The sequence below is a fragment of the Cavia porcellus genome, unplaced genomic scaffold, assembly GCF_034190915.1.
Source record: "Cavia porcellus strain 051 isolate PalLab524CR breed Dunkin Hartley unplaced genomic scaffold, mCavPor4.1 scaffold_1, whole genome shotgun sequence".
Taxonomy (NCBI): domain Eukaryota; kingdom Metazoa; phylum Chordata; class Mammalia; order Rodentia; family Caviidae; genus Cavia; species Cavia porcellus.
The window spans coordinates 190,108,456-190,128,883 of record NW_026947484.1 but is presented as its reverse complement, the minus strand read 5'-3'; positions in this window follow the sequence as shown (position 1 = coordinate 190,128,883).

Sequence of the window (20,428 nt, the reverse complement as noted above, 5' to 3'; positions counted from 1 at the left end):
TTTCCTTCACTGTGTAAAAGACTCCGAGTTTGATGTTAGTCCTATTTGTTTATTTCCCCTTTTGTAGTTTGGGCTTTTGGTATGCTATAAAAGCAAAACAACCTACAACAAAAAGAATCATTGCTGAGCCAAGGAGCTTTATTTCAGTCTTTTTTCCTAAGAGTCCTATAGTTTCAGGCCTGATGTTTAGGTCTTTAGTCCATTTTGAGTTGATTTTCACGTATTGTGTAAGATAAGGCTCCAATTTCATTCTTTTGCAGTGAGGTATTCAGATATCATGTATCCACAAGGTTTCCTCTTCCCCCACTGTGTATTCTTGGTGCCCGTGATGAAAATTTGTTGACCGTCACTTCTTGGGTTTATTTCTGGGCTTTCCATTCTGTTCCACTCATCTGGTCCATTTTTATGCCAGTACCATACTGTTTTGATGTGGTTTATTTTTGAAACAGATGTGTTCTGGGGTTCTGTTCCCAGGCCCTGTCTCTTAAATGGCAAAAGCAGAGTGTAAGTCTTCCCTGTCTTTTAGCACCAAGAGGGGGCTCCAGGAAGGTGGTGGTTTCCAGGTAGCAATTCCACATGAGCCTCAGTCCTGTGGTCACCAGAGCCTGTCCCTGTGTGCCACTGGGGCCAGCTTCCTGCTGTTCCCTTCAAATCAGGTACAACTAATCTCAGGAATCTCATTATGGGTCGAAAGATAATCCTCTATATCTAGATTAAAGGCTGTGTTTTGACCATTACTGCTTATTGAGCATTGAGCCGACAGCTTAATTGAGCTGTTTATGCCTCTGCCTTGATCTCTTCCCAGAGAATTTACAACTAATTCCAAGTGTCTCTGTGAATTAAGTGGGCCTCTCCCGACATGCTTTGCCTGTTGTTCCCCTGTTACTCCATTATGGGCTCTCACTCCAGCTGCCTCTGGCCAGTACCACTTCCAGCCCACTTCCTCCCCGAGGTGGCTATCAATGATGGGCCCTGACGATGGCCACAGCCAGGCCAGCAATAGAAAGGGGATGGAGGTAAAGACATAAATCATGCTGAGTCCTTTGAAGTCACTCCACGCAACTACTTGCAATAGGAGGATACATGCAGTAAGCACAGTTAAGTGCAATGGAAGGAAAGGGTTCCAGGTTGCTGAGCCAAAACCCTTGACTTGTCCTCTTTTTTTCCTTCTGGAGGTCATATTGGGGGTTGATCCCCTGGCCTTTACACTGAGCTATAATCTCCTCCCTTTTTTTTCCTTTTTTTTTGAGCTTACCAAGTTACTAAGTTCCCCAGGTTGGGTTCAGAATTGCAATAGATCCTTCTGTCTCAGCCCCCTAGTGTTATCCTGACTCATTCTGGATTCTGTGTACCCTCTGGGTCTCAGTTTCCCTACTGGTAAAATGCTTTTCCATGCAGTGTTATAGAGGTACCTCCAAAGAGGGTTGCTAGATTTAAGAAAAAAAAAAAAAAAAGAATATCCATGCACTGGTTGAGAGAGGCCTATAGTTAACTAATATTTGTGGTTTAGCTGAAGTTCAAATGTAATTCAGTGTTCTGTGTTTTATCTGGTGACCCTACTCAAGGGTTGCTTCAGGGAACCTGGAGGCCCTGGAGGTCTTTTACAGGCCCTCTAGGTGATTCCAACCCTCAGCCAGGGCTGAGAGCTTTCATTCCTGCCCATTTCGGGGGCTGGGGATTTAGCTCAGCGGCATAAGCACCTGTCTTGTAAGCAGGTGGTCGTGAGTTCAATCCCCGGTACTGATAAAAAAGAAAAAAGACACATTCCTGCCCATTTCATCAGCAGGGGCAGAGCTAGAGGTATGGAGTCCTCTCTAAGCTGCAAATTGATGATGTGTAGAATTAAATCCAATTGAGAGCCACCAAATCACAGTCCCAAAATATGAGCTCTCACCTCAGGCCTTACTAAACCACACCACTGAGAAACCATAGCCTCTCTACCTGCAGAAAGGATGGGAGACTCTCTCTTTCTGGCTGCAACTCTCTGTCTCTCCCACATCCTCCTGGTGAGCATCCTCTTGTAGCAGAGTGGTCCAAATGTGAGATCCACCCCTCTTCCCACCCAGGCATCTGACACTGTTGAGAACATATAATAGAGAAAACAAAACCATCACACATTGAAGCCACCAAAATTAAACTTACCTGGGTTTATTTGTGAATGACTTTGTATGCTAGGGTGCTAGCACCCTAAATCTGAAGAGTTTAATCTGATTCCACTCAATTCAGAAACTCAAGAGATTCAGAACAAGTGAAATATTACTTTAAGCACCACCACTGGGAAACTGATTTATTTCTTTAATGTTAAACCACACCAAGATATGTTCTGATGTAATTTCCATCTTTTTTTGGCTGTAATATTTAAAGACAATTTTAAAAAGTCGCTTCTTCGTGCATATTTCTCCCCTCTACATGTTGTTATTTTTCTTCAACGAAGCCGATTACCAGGCTGCCTGCCATCTGAGGCTGTGAGGCTTTGCTTGGCGGAACACAAAGAAAGAATCCACAAAGAGTTAAAATTGTAAATGGCTTTCCATGGTTCCTCCTAGTTTGGGGGTGGGTGGAGTGGGTGGAGGTAGCCTGATTGGCCCCTTCCCTTCACAGCCATCCAGGGCTACAAAGTGAGCCCAGCCACCCTTCCTTTCCCTAAGGCAAAATGCAAAATGCAGACCCTCCAAAATAACTCCCACCCTGGGGGCAGATGCCTGCCTTGAGCCAGCGGCTGGTTTAAAATAAAGACTTCTCAGGATCAGAAGACAAGTTTCTGGGTTTTGTGCTCTGATCCCCTGTGCTGAAAGAGAAAGGAGTCTTAGCCACCTTCTGAACCAAGCCTCCACTAAGGGGACAGGGAAACCAGGTGATCTGCATTAGCTTCCTCTACCTCTGGTGGCGTCCCACAGAGCGTCCATGCTGGTGGGTACCGTTCAGAGAGGTGCTGGCAGATCCGGACCAGAACCCAATAAACATCCTGATCATTAGAACTCCTGGTGGTCTGTAAGTTTACAAGATGGTGTAGAATCACTGCGAGTAGCACATGACCAGAGAAAGGATTTTGTAGTTGGCTTTTGTAGCTTTCCCAAGGCCAGTTGGTGGGGCTCCTTTTCCTCAGGTGGGAGAGCCCCCTCGGAACCTTGTGCCCCAAGGTGCAGACAGCAGTGCACCTAGAGCTCTGGACTATGGTTCTCCTCCCTCTCAAGGCTGGGGCAGTGTTTGACTGACAGCCTTTGAATCCAGAGCTCATAAATCCCAGAAAGAAGCCCCGCTTTCTGCCTAAGTCTCCTGCTTTTATCTTTATGTATGGTTCCTCGCTGTTTCCGTTTGCTGATGTTTGTGGACATTCTTGTGGCGGGTATAGCCTTTTTATGTTATTACTAGTCCCGGACCACAGGAATTTGCTTCTCAGATGAACCAGTTCAGCTATGGAATAGTGCATGCAGCTCAGCTACAGTGTAAGTCAAAACTTAAGCTTGCCTCAGAATCGCCTCAAAAACCGTGTTAGACTGTGTACTCCCAGGACCACTATGGGGAGACTGGCTCAGCATTGCTGAATGGCACTCGGGAAGTGATTCCTTGATAGGAACCACAGCCAATTCTATAGGACCACCTTTAATCAACTCTGAGTGGCATGAGCCAGCAAACTATAGGTGATAGACTCAGGCTTTCTGTCTTTTGAATGGTTTGTTCCTGGGTCTGCTGTGCAGAGGGCCAGCCAGTCTGGCTCCTGGGCAGGCAGGCAGGCAGGCAGGCAGGCAGGCAGGCAGGCTGCTGTGTTGCCATGGGCCGCCATCTTTCTTTAGCTGTCCACCTCCGTGGCCTGTCCTCATTCTCACTTATCCTGAGCTAATCTCTCTCATCTCCTACCGTAATAGGTTCTGAAGATGAAGTGGAGCTCAGGTAGGAGGAAGGGAAGAAAACAAATGTGACGCCAGCCTCATGGAAACACTTGTGTCGGGCATTAACCTGCCATTTCCCAGAGGTCACAGCTCGCAAGTGGCAGGCTCTTGTTCTATGAACTCTAGGTGTCACCTTGAAGATTTACCTCTTCTCCTTCTGAGGGAGGCAGAAGTAGACACATTTAATTTTTTCTTTTTTAAATCTTTTTTATTGGTACCGGGGATCGAACTCACAACCGCCTGCTTGCAAGGCAGGTGCTTGTGCCACTGAGCTAAATCCCCAGCCCCTCAATTTTTTATTTTTAACAACTTCGAACCACACAAAAATCACATCAAGAAACCAGTGACTTTTACTTGGTAGCATTTGAACACACCTGCCTCTGTCTAGCTCTGCCTAATTTTGCTAATCCATTTGAGAATTACTTGGGAACATTATCAATTTGCTTCTAAATTTTTCAGCTTATCTCAAAAGAACAAGGGGATTCTCCCACAAAGCCACAACATTAATACATTACTATTTAATTTTCTTGTTACAACACTATTTAATAATCGGCTTGACTGTCCCAATTGTTTGTAAAAATGACCTTTATAATGTCTTTTAAAATTCAGGATCCAACCATGGATTATTTACCACATTAAGTTGTCACATTTTTTATTCTTTTTCAGCTAGAAGCATATTCCAGTCTTTTTGTCATTTTCTAAAACTGGCAATTTTTTTTTTTTTTTTTTTTTTTGGTACCAGATATCAAACTCACAACCTTGCGCATACCAGGCAAGCACCTGAGCCACTGAACTAAATCCTGGCCCTGTAATACTGACAAGTTTTTAAAAGACCAGTCCATCATGCAGAATGCCCCGCAGTTTGGGTTTGTCTGATTACTTCCTCATGCTAGGGCTCTAGGGCTTTATGTGACCATTTGCTAATGCCTCTCAACACATTAGGGTCCAGTTTGGTCCTTGACATTTTAAAAGGGTGAGTGGAGGAAGGGAGTGGGTGATCGGATAGGAAGGAACATAGCTTGATAGAAGGAATGTAGGTTGAAAAGCAGCAGACCTAAGTTCAAGTCCCGGCTCTGGTGTCTGGCTGATCGTCTGAGCATAATCAGAAACACTCCTACAGCTGGTTTTCTTCTTTGTAAGTGTAGATGATGTTGGTCTTGCAGGTTATAACCAATGTAATAAAGAAACTTACATTTCACCCAGTGTATAATTAATCATAGCCCCCCTAAATGGCAGCTGGTATTGAGTCAAGGGCAGTAATACCCAAATGTCCTGTTCTTTCACCAGGATGCACCTTTTCCAAGCTCCCCACTCCCCCCATTCCAGGGGACCCCTATTGCCATTGTCTTCTCTCTGTTGTCGACACCCTTATCTGTTCCATCTATACACCGGCACCATTGCTGTAAAATGCGCCCCGTGCCACTGTACACATCAGGCTCCCCTCTCCGGCACAGCCTAGCTTTCCATGCCCTCCAGCCTACCTGAACCATTGCCCATACTTCACAGGAGCACCTCCTCCTGCACCCCAGGGTGGGTGTCTGCCTGTACCAGGGCACTGTCACAGGCTGAATCCACTCTTCCTTCTTCACATGGGAGGGAACTGAACAAAGACAAGTACCTGAAAATCTAGATAAGGGTCAATGGAAAGGCCGGACAAACCAAGGTCACAGAAGGCCATTGGTTTTGTTCCAGCCTTCTCTGACAGGAATTGAAAGAAATCAGAAAACCACTAAGGATAACTGCAGCTGCCTCCAGTCTCCAGGCCTGAGATTTTCAGGAAAGTGATGAGTGGCCACTGCAGAATGCTGTGTCCATCTAAGCCTGAGCCCGATGCCGTCAGAGGAACGAAGCACTGGTTTCTGACTTTTTTCAGCTTCCTAATCATGCCAAGTGCTTCTCATTTGACATTTCCCAATCCAGGCCTCTATAGAAAGGGATTTGGGGACCTGAAGTTCTCAGGCTTCTTAGCCCCTGAGATCTAGGCGGGCTAGAGAATGGGTGAAGCCAATGAGAGCTTCCCTTGGGACTCTCTCTTCTGAGGGAACTGGTGGGGAAGTCTTTTCTTGCTTCTGGGTGGAAGGACATGAAACTGGTTGCCTTGGAGACTACCTTCCCTGAGTTTAGAGGAAGCTCAGCTGTGGTAGGGAAAAACTAGGCCTTCAAAGGGTGAAAAGCAGTGAAAAACAGGGCTGGAGATGGAGGGTACAGAGAGGTAGGAAGAGAGAGAGGGGAGTAGAATTCAGAAAGAGAAAGGGAGAGAGAGAGAACCGGAGAACTGACAGTTTTGTTCCCCTCTGCACTTAGTCATGACTTCTGCCTGTTATGTTTGTGTTATTTGTCTCCACAAGAATTTCAACCATAAATATCTTTTTCATCTATGCTAATTTAAGTTGGATTTCTGTCACTTACAACCAAAGGGTCTTAATGAATAGCAGAAAGAAGCTCATATAAACATTGAAGTCCAAATGTGATACTCTCTAGGGCAAAGAGGACCAACAAAAGAGTTTGAGTATCTGGTGGAAAAGATAAGAAAGGAATTCATCTCCATTTTATATTATATCTTGGAAACATTAATTAAACCATTATTTTTTCTTAGTTATCACATCTTATAACCTTTGTTTCCTTTTACAGTGTGCCCCCCCCACTTTTTTTGCCTTTTTGTTTTTTGTTAATGGGGATTGAACTCACAACCTCACACTTGCCAGGCAGACACTTATGCCGCAGAGCTAAATCCCCAGCCCTTTTTTCTTTTCTTTTTTTTTCCATTTTCAAAATACTTCCTGTCTGTTAGAAACAGGTTCAAATCTACTCTCCCCAGGGAGCTCCCCAACGACCTTATCCCACTTCTGAATTTAAAAAATTTTTGGCACAGAACAGTAGCGTCTCAGTTTATTTTTAAAAATTGGGAGGAGTGTTGTCACTTCCCTTCTTGGCTGTGAGCTCTTCCTTAGGAGCTGCATCTTACATCTCTCTAGATCCCCATTCCTGGGTTTATCACTCTTGTGTTCAGTAAATACTTGGAAGCTGATGGCCCGGTTGTTCAGTGAGGAGGCTGAAGTTGCCATGGGTAATTAATTGGAGAGGTACAAGTGAAAGGAAGGGGGATGCTGTCCAGGTACCGTCATCCAGGAAAAGAACGCCTTTCGGGAAAGTCATCAAGCTGCTTCCTAAGCGCTGTAGGCACACGTGGGCGGACCCTCGAGTCCCAGATAGTGCACCGCTCCAAGTGTCCACAAAGGGGCGCCAAAGAGAACGGTTCAGGTGCCAAACTGTTGACATGGCGCCTACTTGTGTCAGCCAGTCAGCCCGCTGGGTCCCTGCTGGAAAGAAGAACTTGGTCTAGGTGATTTGCACTGGATGAGCTAGGCTTCCGATCAGAAGAGGGCCGGGGCGCCTGCATCAAGGTTGAGAAAGCCAAGAATGCAAGGGTGGATGTTGAAGGTCATCCAAGGGTATGAGCCGGATTCTTTAATACCAAAGCAGAGTATGAACTTCAAGTGATTCTGATCTTCTGCTAAGGATAGATGAAAGAATGCCCCAGTGCCTTGGCTAGGGAAGCAGAAGTCCAGCATGTATGGTGGCAAGAGCAAAGTCTTGGAAGCAAGAATCGTGGAATCCTAGCTCTAGGCTCACAGATTCTCCACCCTGTGTTTATGATCCTTGATAGATAGGTTGGCTGTGTGACCTAGGCAATGACCTTCCCCACTCTGAGACTTAGGTGTTTCATCCTACTCAGAGAGGATCTTTGCATGGGCTCCTGATAATCAGGGTTCCTTCCAGCTTTAGCATTTCCTGAAAGACCTAAATAAATCAGTTCAGTTGCCTTCAAAGACATTTCTTCATTATTTCTGTCTTACATGCCTGCTCTCTTTAAAACTTTCCATGGGTCCGGACCTGAGGGACTAGGGTTGTTCAAAGATCTTTATAGAAACTAAACAGTCTAACTTTTAGATGCTGCATGTATGATATTGCATACAGCAAAATGCCCCACATCTTGGTGCAAATGCAATTAATTTTGCTCTGACATAGCTCAGGCCATTTTTGTAATTTCACTTCCAGGATTATTTTGCTGATTTGATTTCCAGTGTAACTTCTTAGAAGTCCTTGTGCATTGTTAGGAATTACTTAAAATAGAATCTACTAATTGTTTTCAAACATAAAAATACTACGATTATTAATTTTGGGAGGGGATACTAGGATTAAAATCAAGGATGCTCAACCACTGAGCTGCATCTCTAACCCTTATTTTTTTATTTTGAGTCAGAGTCTCATTAACTTGGCCAGTTGCCTTGAACTTGTGATCCTCCTGCCTCAGCCTCATAAGCAGTTGGAATTACAGATGTGTGCCAAGACACACAGCTTTGGTACTAACTTTAACAATGTATGGAGCTGACATACTGCTAGATTTCATGGATATTAACTGACATTTGATTTTGAAATGTTCATTTTGTATCGTGGTGTCATAAGAATGGTCTCAGTGCTTTTGAAGGATGAGCAGATCCTCAGCCCTGTGTCTGTGGTGCCCGATAAATAAGATCCCCCTGCTGGAGACAACAGATGTGTGTGTGTGTGTGTGTGTGTGTGTGTGTGTGTGTGCGTGTGCGTGTGTGTGTGTGTGTGTGTGTGTGTGGTGATTTCGGTTATTCTTGTGTTTTCTGGCTGGGAGACTCAGCAAACTTTGAGTTCATAACAAGAAAAAGGACCCCCTCTTTCTTTTAATCTTGAAAACTTCATTTTCACACTTGTCTTTCAGTCCTGCCATCACACAGGTAGGTACTGGGGAGCAAAATCTCCCCCTCTCTCAGGTAGACCATATTCAACAGCTCCATTGTTAAGGTTCTCACGGAAATAGATGTCCCACAAAGGGCAGTATTGCACCTGAGAATTTATTTCTCCTGCTGATAATCCCCCTCCAGAAACATGTCTGAGAGGGATGAATAGGTGTACCTTCCTGGAACGGCAGGCGACACTGGCGCGTGAAATGACTCTGCCTGGCATGTTTTATGGATGAGGGAGAGTCTTGTGGACCGCCTTCTATTTCCTCAGCTTCTGACTGGGTTGCAGATTGCCCTGGCTCCTCTGCTGTGGGTAAAGGCTTTGGTAGCTGCTCTGTTTACTGTGGTTGCCCTGAGGCTTTGATGGACCAGCCTGGATGGGAACTCGAGATACCTGAACAGTTGTGCAGGGCGGAGAGTGTGGCTCGGTGGCAAAGAACCTGTCTAGCATGTGTGAGGCCCTAGATTCCGTCTCCAGCACTCCCCGCACCCCCAAAGGAAGAAAAAGCGATAGGAAACGTGTCCAGCCTGACTCCTTCCTCCAGACCCTGAAGACTCGGGTCTCCTCAGTGCCTCTCACAGCCAGCCCAGCAGTCTCCGGATACTTCTTTTTGCTGGTATTTTCCCACCTAACCCTTTACGAAGGGAATAAATTCCTTCCTATCCTGGTGTTAATGAATCATGGTACAAAAAACAAGATGCACTCTCAGAAAACTAAAAAGCCAGCATAAGAAGACAGTATGACCTTCAGCAATGTGATCAAATGGCGTTTTCCCAACCCTCTTGTTAATTGCATGGGGGCACCGGACAATTTGCTGGCAGTTTAATGGGATCCCTGTAAGGCTCAGAGTCAGGAATACTGAGTAACTCATGGGGGTGGCAAACATGGGTGAGTGCTCAGAGCCAGGTCACAGGTTTATTCTCACCCTGGAGTAGGACTACCAGATACAGCAAATAAAAATATGGGCTGTCAATTTACATTTGAGTTTCAGGTAAACAATGAGCAATTTTTAAGTGTATTGGAGACACCTCAGTCTCATTTGGTGTTTATTTGAAATTCACATTGCTCTGTGTTTTCCCTGCAGATCTAACCCAGGGACACAATGCTTCTCCCTTTTCCCAGCCATCTCCAGCTTTCCCTGGAGGAGGAGATTCCCTGTCCCTTCTTGGGTCTCTGTCTCATTTAAAGGCCATATTTTTGGGATGATGATCCCCTTAGGGGTCACTTTTTATTTCCTCTGTGCCCTCTGGGGTGTTTTGTTTATTTTCCTGTTTTAGTTTATGTTTGGTTGCCTATAAGTCTGTGTCTCCTATTACACTATGTCCAAAGACTGTATCTAAATACTTTTGCTCTGTTGCCCCAGAAAACTACTTCTGAGAGGTATGTAGGTGTTTTATAAATGTTTACCAAATGAATGAGTGGATGAATGGTCAGTACTCCCCTATTTTCAGGGTTATGTGCTGGGCACACTTGTAAGGATTTATGTCCCTCAGTGTTCTAGGAACTCTGTGAGGTAAGCACCAATGAAGAGATGGAGCCATGGAGCCTGGAGGAAGCTAAGTAACCTGCCCAAGGCTGAGGGAAAAGCGAGGCTTCCGGAGTCTGTTTTTACCTCCTGTGATACATTGTATGAATGAATGAGCAGCAAGTTGAGAGGGAGACTAAACCAAGTACTGCAGAAGCAGAGGCAGCTGTGGGTGTCGAAATACGGAAGAGGAGATGGAGCCAAGTTCAGTATTAAGATCAGAGGCTGAAGGAGTCAGGGAGATACCAGGAAGATGACCGGAGGGTGGGCCTGGGAGAATCGTGGCAAATTGGACATGAGAAAGAAAGGGCAGCTCAGCAGCACGCAGGGGCTCATCTCTTCTTGCTTCTGCTTTGGAAATCTAGCCTTGGGTTCTACCGGGCTACAGATCTGCAGGGGCCTGAAGGACACTCTGCCTAGCTTCCTGTTCCATAGGACTCCTCTTCCTAGAGTGGACCCTTGTCTTCCTTTTCAAGAGGCTCAGGTTGCCAGGCTCCAAGTATAACCTGTTCTCTCAGCTAGGGATCAAAGGGCCATGCAGGAAGCCAGCGTGCCTCCAGGGGTTCTCTGTCCTTGGGATCTTGTCCTTCCACATCTGGTGGGCCAACACCTACTTCTGCTATGAGTGTGATGTGAAGCAGTTGGTGGGACACTGCCAATCGGAGCCCTGGCAAGGGCATTGTGGAAAAGTAAGTACCAACTGCCCATGACTCCGACCTACTTAATTGGGATCGAACCTGGGGTCATTGTGAATGCTAGGCAAGCACTCTACACCCATCCTGCCTTTAAAAATTGTGGCAAAAGCCATGCAACACGAATAGACCGTTTTAATCATTCCCAAGTATGCAGTTCAGCAGTGTTCAATATATTCACATTGTTGCTATTAAATATTCTTCCAGAAGAGTTTCTACCTGCTACACTGAAACTTAATTCCCCATCTCCTCTTCTCAGCCTCTGACAGCCAGTGCTCTACTTTCTGTTTCTTTGAATCTGACTACTTTAGATATCTCCTATTAAGTGGAATCATGCAGGAATTGTCTTTTTGTGATTAGCCTATTTCTCTTGGCATAATGTCCTCAAGGTGCATCTGTGTAGCATGTGACCAAATTTCATTCCTTCTTAAGGCTGAGTAATACTCCACTGTGTATATACCCACGCTGTGTTTATTTGTCTGTGGGTGGACATTTGAGTTGTTCCTATCTCAAGGCTATTGTAAATAATGCTGCTGTGAGCATGGGTTTGTAAACATCTCTTGGGATCCTGCTTTCAATTCTTTTGGAAATATAGCCAGAAGAGATATTGCAATGGGAATCAGAAACATTGAAATTATACCCAGAATTTGGATACAGATTTATTTCCATTGACAGGCACTGATCAGAATCATTTCCAAAATACCAAGTCCTGTTCTCTGGTGGTCCAGGGCTTATATGAGATAAGCAAGCAGGAAGTGCAGAGGCAGAATGGCTTATCAACTGGGGGCTGTTTATATAATATGCATCATAGTGACCAGCTGTGCATCACAGCGACCAGCTGATTCTAAGAGACAGGAGCAGCTGGAACTGGAGCAGGGTCTGTTACCCGGGCAACTAAGACACTGAAGTGTACTGGCAGCCGTGGGGTTGGTAGGGTGTGGAAAAAATCTGCTGCAATGTTTTTGGTGGTGGTACTGGCTAAAACTTAAGGCCTTGTGCCTACCACTGAGCTGTACCCCTGCCCCTCTGCTACAATATTGTTGGATAATTACTAGTTCTATTTTTGATTTTTTGAGAAATCATCATATTGTTTTCCACAAGGCTTTACCGCTTCACATTCCCTCCAGTGGAGTGCAGGGATTTGAATTTCTCCATATCCTCACCAATGCTTGCTATTCTCTCTCTCTCTCTCTCTCTTTCTGTTTCTCTCTCTCCTGTGTTTTCCATAGTCATCATTCTAATTGGCTGTGAGCTTGGCTTGAACTTACTTTTTATTAGGAGGCTGTGTTTCTGGAATTGCTTAAAGCAATTCCCCATTATTTATTAGCATTGAGCAATGGGAAACTAGAGAACCATTCTGTGAATAGATAACCTGATACCCTAAAGCAGTGGAGAACAATCATAATTTTGCCAATGACTTTGTGACCGTGAGCAAGTTGTGCAACTTCCGAGTTCCCATGGACTCACTGGGACAAGGCTTTGATGACACGGCCTCCGCCCTCATCCGCTCTGAAGTTCCTGCCAGGCCAGGATGAGCTGTGAGAGATGGCTGATAACTTGTTAAAAAACGGGTCTTCAGCTCCACAGCCACGACGCTGCGGACACTTGTTTTCCTTCTCATTATAAAAATAACTCCTGCTTACCTTGTTAAAAATAGAAAGTTCAGAAACACATTAGAAGCAAGGAAATATTTATTTATTCATTATGGCATCACCTGGTGGCAACCACTGGTAACATTTGGTCTGTTTCTGTAGTCTTTTTTTTCCAAGTTAGGCAAACTTCTTTTATCATTGAGTTCTCCCTCCTCTTCTTTTTCTGCTCCCTCCCCTACCCATCTCCTTCTCCTCCTCCTCTTCCTTCTCCTCCTTCTCCTTCTCCATCTCTTTCTCCTCCTCTTCCTCCTCCTCCTCCTCCTTCTCCTCCGTCTGCTTTTTTCCTCTTCATTTTCCCTAACAATCAGCAGCAAAGTTAACTGACTTCTCAATTTCTTAAATGTGTCTTTTCTTTGTGCTGGTTCACATCTTCAATCTGACACTCTGAGTGACAGATTGGAAACTGCTGGGGATATCCCTCGGTGGCATAGGAGCCTGCCCTGCAAGCACACGGTCCTGAGTTTGATTCCCTTTACCAAGCAAAGAAAAAACATGAAATTATGTTAATATATGCAGGGGAATGTGCTGATGGGCAAAACAACTGAAATCTATTGAAATGGATAATTTTCTTTTCTCTCAAGTTTCAGAGTTGCAAGCCTATTTATTTACAGGACTAGAAAGCTATCATTGTGGCTTCAATTTGTCCAAGTCAGTAAAACCTAACCAGAAAGCACAGTTGATAAACCTTGACTCTAGTAAATATCATTTAATTTTGTTCTCCTTTAAAGAACATCACCATATACAGTGAGGGGGAAAAAATGAAAATAATCTGCAGATGAAAAAGGTGCCATGTGGCAGAGCGCTGGGTATAAAGGTTTCTCAGCGATGTCCAGCTTTGGGAAGGGAGGCTTGGGGATCCCTGGGGCTGGTTGCTGCTCACGGGTGTGGGTCTGGATTCAACCAGGAGGCTTCATTTTTATTACTCAGGCCTGGCTGAGAGACATGCGCATAGCCAACCTGACCCCTAGGGCAGGAGAGACAGTGAATGACAGCACAGTACATGGCACAGAAGAAGTGCTCAGTAATTGTCTGAAATAATTGCTGTTATCGGGCTGGGGATTTAGCTCAGCGGCATAAGCACCTGCCTTGCAAGCAGGCAGTCCTGAGTTCGATCCCTGGTACCGATAAAAAAGGAAAAAGACAAATAATAATAATAATAATAATTGCTGTTATCTAGGTGGGTGGAGTGGAAGTTTCTGTGTCTTTTCTGCCAGGTAGAGGGAGTGGGGAAGAGCCATATCTCGGGGAATGATTGGTTATTTAATTCACTTTATAATCCCTCCTTAATGTAGATGTCTAGAGTCATTGATGGAAAAGGTGTATGTGTGTGTATGTGTGTGTGTGTGTCTGTGTGTGTGTGTTTGTGTAAATTAGGGCATTAAGAAGGGATAGGCTCAGGAAAGAGGAATATTCTCAGCTGATATATTAGGCACCCCCTGTATACCAGATACCATGCTAGACTTTAGGTGAAGTTTTCTAACCTTTTCTTACAAGAGGGCTTAGGAAATTTGGCTTAAACATTTGGATGAGATTTACCTGCCAAACCCTAAAGCCCACGTGAGGGTCCCCTGACTTTCCTGTGGATGTGAATTTCCTCCACCCTTTTCCTGCAGAGTTTGTCTAGCTTTGCCTGAGATGATGTTCCAAAGGCATTTTTCCAGTCTGTGAAAACCCAAGAGATTCGCCCCTGGGGTGTTAAGGGGATTCCTGGCAGTGATAAGGAACTGCAAGTCACCAGCGCCCCTTACTCCAAGAAGGACTGTAAGGCAGCTGGAGGGGGCTTGCCACATGCTCTCCCAGGTGACTAGAAAACCGAGAGGCCCCAGGTCTCTTCCCAGCCTGACTTGAACCTTGGGTGGAAGGGAAGCAAGCCCCAACCTGCAGGCCCATCCCAGCGCACAGTGGGGCCGCGGGCACACGGCCATCCTTGGCACCCACTGGACCGCATTTCCAGCCAAATGGGCTTGAGTTTCAACACGCCGGTACTGCAGCGGAGCCTGTGAACACGACTTTGCCATCAACCCTGAAACTGGGCCAAGATCCTGGAGAGTCCAGCGGCACAGTGGAAGCAGGGGGTGGCGGGCAATGTGGGAACTGGCCCTGGGGACGTGGTCCTTGCTGGGAAGGGCAACGCCGTCTGATTCTGGAGGCTTGTGCTGTGACAAGAGTGCCACACAATCTACCTGGGGCGTGGAGGTGTGCTTTTGTCAGATGCTTTATCTGGGAGATCTCAGGATGCAGACTAGACTGTTTTAAAAACTTGTGCAGATGGGGAAACAGAGGCCCATAAAAAAGGGATTTTTTTTCAAGGTCACCTAGAGCTGGTGGTGGAGCTAGACCACATCCTAACACAGTGGGGTTTTTTGTTTTTAATTTTGGTTCCCGGGAATTGAACTCAGGACTGCGTTCTTGCCAAGCATAGGTTTCTTTTTATTTCTAATTTTATTTGGTCCTCTTAAATGATGGTGACATTATGGAGGGTTTACAATGGGAAGGGACAGGTCATCCAAGGGAAACTTTCTGCTGTCTCCGTGGAGTTTTGAGGGTTTCCAATAACCAGGATCCTATGGCATCCTTTTGATCCTAAGGATAGGAATTATCTTTTTCTCTTCTTGGTCAAACTCTTTGCTGCCTATTTGAAACCCTTTGAAACTCCAATGCACAGTAGATGAGAAGCCAATGAAATAGGCCAAGCCCTTGTCTCCACAACAGAATACTCCCTCTCCCTGCTTGGCTTTGGTGTATATACACTGATGTTGTGTGTGCACTGGTACATTGCCCATGTTATCTGCAGCTTTGAGCCTAAGTCTCATATATATTGTACTTTTCCACATCCTTACATCCTCTCTGATACGTGCTCAGTTTTCCATTGTACAATTAGTAAACCAGAGTTCGGTTCTTAATTTTTAATTTTTTCTTTTCTTTGACAGAACTAGCTAGGTCCTTTAACATAGTATTAGACAATGAGGTGATAAGCATTGTGGTCCTCTTCTGATTTTAAAGATCTGTGCCTACAATTTTATGGCCAAGTGCCTGTGGCTGGAATTACACATCTTTATCTTGCTAGTAGCCATGATGATGTCCCCAGAGGCCATTGCCAACAGGGGCAGAGTTGCTGGCTGCAGCCTGAGGACTGATTGTCAGTGAATGGGGGCCACTGAAGTCCACACTCAGACTTTACTGGGTCTGTTCTTGGGGTTTTGCTGGGGGATTCCAAAGAGGAACCTCCCTTTTTTCCTAGCCAGACACACTACCAAGTGGCTGTCCTGATGGCAGTGACTCTTCAGGACCTCTGGGTGACATTTCCCAAATGACAAGGTCTGTGCTTCCCAAACTGTTCAAAGAAGCATGAGGAGTAGAGATGAGATGCTGGTTACCTCCCCCCCCAAAAAATATATATTTAAACTTAAGAATTTTTCTTGTAGTGGAGCTTTAGCTATACTCCCAAATATATTTGAATGCAGCATTTGTACATTTTTTTTTTTTTTTTGGTGCTAATATAGTTAAGGCTGGTGTCAAGCTTGCAGCGATCTTTCTGCTTCAGACTCCCAAGTACATGAATTACAGGTATGTGACACCATGCCCAGCTTGTACATGAATGACAAGATGATTATGTATAGATTTTTGAGTTATAATATTTTCCCTTCAGAGTCTTGAATGTTATATCATTTTCTTCCTGACTTCAGTATTTTGGAGAATGTTGCCAATTGATTTTTTAAAAATTCAACTATAACATTTTTCTTGTGCTCTGATTAGACAGTAGAAGTTTCCTTTAATCCACTGGCAGTACATGCCTGGAGCTTAGTAAATCTATACAGACAAAGTAGTTGAAATATTTCATCAGATTATATCAAAGAATGCATCTCGCTTATTTAATTTTGCCTGGTATTCTGTAAGCCTCTTTTATTTGAAAAATACGGTGTTTATTCAGGTCAGAGACATTTGATTCTATTTTTTTCTTTGATGATCACTTCTTCATCTGCTCTGTTTTTTCTCTTTAGTACTAATATCTATATTCATTATGAAGTCACTTTCATTTTTTTTCCATTCTTTTCCTTTGAGTTCCTGGAGAAAGTTTTGTGTTAGTGTTTCAACTTGTAGAGATACAGACTCTGTGGAAATTTAAAATGCAATGATTGTGTCCTACATTTCAAAGCAATCTTCCCTAATCTAAGTGGGCCCTTTCATAAATGCAACCAACATTTCTCTGTTTGTATCACCAGTTTTTCTGTATAATATGACACAGATGACCACAGTGTCTTCCCGGATTTCTTTTTTCTCTTCAGAACCCTGACACTGTATTTTTCTGGACTTCCTCTTGCCTAACGGCCAGTCCATGTCAGCCTCTTTTCTCAGCTCTTCCTCTGCTCATCTTTGAAATATTAGAGTGCTTTAGGTCTTGGGCCTGAGCCCTTCATTCTTTTCTGTTTGTTCGGTCTCTCTAGGTGATCTTATCCAGAGCCACAGCTTTAAATGCCATCTCTCTTCTGAATACTCTCAGATTTCTATCTTTGGCCCAAGTTTTGTTCCTGAACCCAAAGTTCTCACTCTCTCACTTTCTCATTCCAAGACAGGGTTTTGCTCAGCAGTTCAGGCTGGCCTCGAACTCACAGCAATCCTCCAGCCTCAGCTTCCAGAGTCCTGGGATTACAGGTGTGGGATATCTCACCTAGCTAGGTCTCTATTGTGATGGCTCCATTTTCAAGTCAAATAGGCTTCTCACATATAGCATGGATAAATAAAACTCTTGATTCTCCCTCCCAATGCTCCCCATGTTCTTCCCATTTATACTAAAGAACTCAAATATGGCCTGTAATCCCAGAATTCAGGAGGCTGAGGCAGGAGGACTGTTGCAAGTTTGAGACCAGCCTGGGCTACAAAATGAGCTCAAGGTCAGCCTGAACTGCATAGTGAGGCCCTATCATGAAAAGCCAAAATAAACAAACACCCCCCAAACCTCAAATATTTGTTTCTTCAAGACAAAAAATTATAGGAAATCAGGGATAATATTTTCTCTTTTTTCTATTATCACAACTAACCCATCCTCAAGACTTGTTGCTTTTAATTCTAAAATATATCTACTTCCTTTTGATTGTTGCATTCTCTCTGTATACTTTTGCCCACTATAATCTTTTCTTTTGATAGCCCCCAAAGAGAGCTTTTAAGAATATAAATCAGAAATAAAAGAGGAATGAGGATGGGAAAGGAAGAAGCTAAATTATCATTTTAGTGGATGACATGGTACTCTACATAGAAGTTCCCAAAAACTCCACCAAAAGGCTTCTAGGTTTAGGCCAGAGATACAGCTCAGTGGCTCAGTGCCTACCTGGTGAACGTGGAGCCCCGAGTTAGATTCTCAGTACCAAAAAACAATGACAACAACAACAACAACACCCCAAATAAAAAACAAAATGAAAAAGACTTCTAGATTTAATAATCATATTCAGTAGTATAGCTAGATATAAAGTCAACCTCAAAATTCAATAGTTCCTGTACAGGAATAACAAACTCACTGAGAACGAAATTAAGGAAACCACACTTTTCACAATAGCATTGAAAAAAAAAATGAATTAATCTAATGAGGGAAGTAAAAGGCCTTTACACTGAAAACTGTAGTACTTTGAAAAAGGAGATCTACTTGGGGATATAGTTCAGCAGCACAGCGCCTGCCTGGCCATTGTGAGGTCCTGAGTTTGATTCCCAGTACAAAAAAAAAAAAAAGAGAGAGAGAGAGAGAGAGAGAGAGAGAGAGAGAGAGAGAGAGATCAAAGAGGCAATCAGAAAATCAAAAGATATCCCTTGTTCTTGGTTAGAAAGAGCCAATATAGTTAAAAGAGCCATATTTCCAAAACTACTATGCAGATTTAATGCAATTTCAATCAAAATTCAAACAGCATATCTCACAACATTAGAGAAAACAATACTAAAATTCATTTGAAACCAGAAGAGACCTAAAAGAGCAAAAGCAATTCTGGGCAACAAAAACAAGCAAGAAACATCACAATTCCTGATTTAAAATTACATTACATTACAGAGCTATCATGATAAAAATCAGCATAGTACTGGCAAGAAGACAGACCCAAGGATCAATGGAACAGATTTGAAGATTCAGAAACAACTCCAAACTCACTCAGCCATCTTATTGTTCCAAAATTTTCTTATTTTTTTGTTTGAAGAGAATAAAACCAAACCAAACAAAACAGAATAAAGCTAATCAGATCAAAACAACGAAAGCATTAAACGACCTCAAAAGAAGGTAATAGGAAATCAGAAATGGCTACTATAATGTCCCTTCTTTCTCAAAATAGCGGTCCATACCATCAGACATAATAAAATCAAATGAAATGAAACAGAATAAAACCAATCAAAAGAATGAAAGTATATTTTAAAGAGAACAAAACCAAACAAAATAAAACAGAATAAAGCCAATCAAAACAAAACAGTGAAAATGATACATAATTTCAAAATAGTGTAATAGGAAATCAACAATGGCTATCATAATGCCTCTTGTTATCTTCAGAGCTGCTGCTCATACATCACACATAATAAAATTAAACAAAACAGAGTAGAATAAAAGCAATCAAAAGAGAACATTAAATAAAACAAAATAAAATAGAATGAAATAAAACAACAATTGCAATATTGGATTTTAAAAACAAAAGAAGGAAATTCCCTTTATTTGCTATATTGCATATTGTTATCTTTTTTTTTTTTTTGTCTTTTTCCTTTTTATCGGTACCAGGGATCAAACTCACGACTGCCTGCTTACAAGGCAGGCGCTTATGCCACTGAGCTAAACCCCCAGCCCCATATTGTTATCTTAATAGATGCTCAGACTGCTGGCCTCAGGCCTGCAAAGTCAATCAAACAATACAAGCATGAAGTTATTTTGCCACTTTAGTTGTTACCAACTCAGCCTGTCCTCTAAATCAGCTGGTTGCTTATGGGGTGAGATGCAGGGAGAGGTGTGTGTTCTTGTCTCCCAGCCTGTGCACTGGTTGGCTCACCAGAAGGGCGAATTGACTTGTTTCTCCTCCTGGCCTTGTGTGGCATGTGCCAGTTCACAAGAAGGGTGAATCAGCTTCTTATTACTCCTCTCAGGCCCAGCATGGTCATCGTATCTTTGACAAAGGTACCAAACACCTTCACTGGAAGAAAGATACCCTCTTTAATAAATGGTGCTGGAAAAACTGGCTTTCCGCATGCTGAAGATTAAACATAGACCTATATCTCTCAGCATACGCCAAACTAAAATTAAAATGGATTAAAGATATAAATATTAAGTCACAAGCAATAAATCTGCTGGAAGAGAGAATAGGTAGAACTATTGAAGACACAGATGTAGGCAAAGACTGAACAAAACCCCAATTGTACAAGAAGTGTTACAAAGAATCAACAGCTGGGATTTCATTGTATTAAAAAGCTTTTGCATAAGAAACCACCAACAGAGTGAAGAAACAACCCATAGAGTGGGAAAAAATTTTTGCCAGCTGTTCCTCAGACAAAAGACTAGTATCTAGAATATGTAAAGAACTCAAAAAAAGAATCAGACTCTCCAGATCTACAGTCCCAATCCAGAAATGTGAATCAGAAATGAATGAAATGGGCTGAGGATTTAGCTTAGTGGTGTAAGCACCTGCCTGGAAAGTACAAGGTGATGAGTTCAATCCCTGGCACCAAAAAAGAAAACATATCGCTAAGTAAATGTGTGGAAAAATGTTCAATGTGTCCTCCTCCTTCTCCTTCTCCTTCTTCTTCTCCATCGTCTTCTTTGAGACAGAATCTGATGTGTAGTGCAGACTAGTCTTGAACTTGCTGTGTAGCCCAGGCTGGCCTTGAATTTGAGGTGATTCTCATCACTTCAGCCTCCCGAGTGCTGGGATTATAGGCATG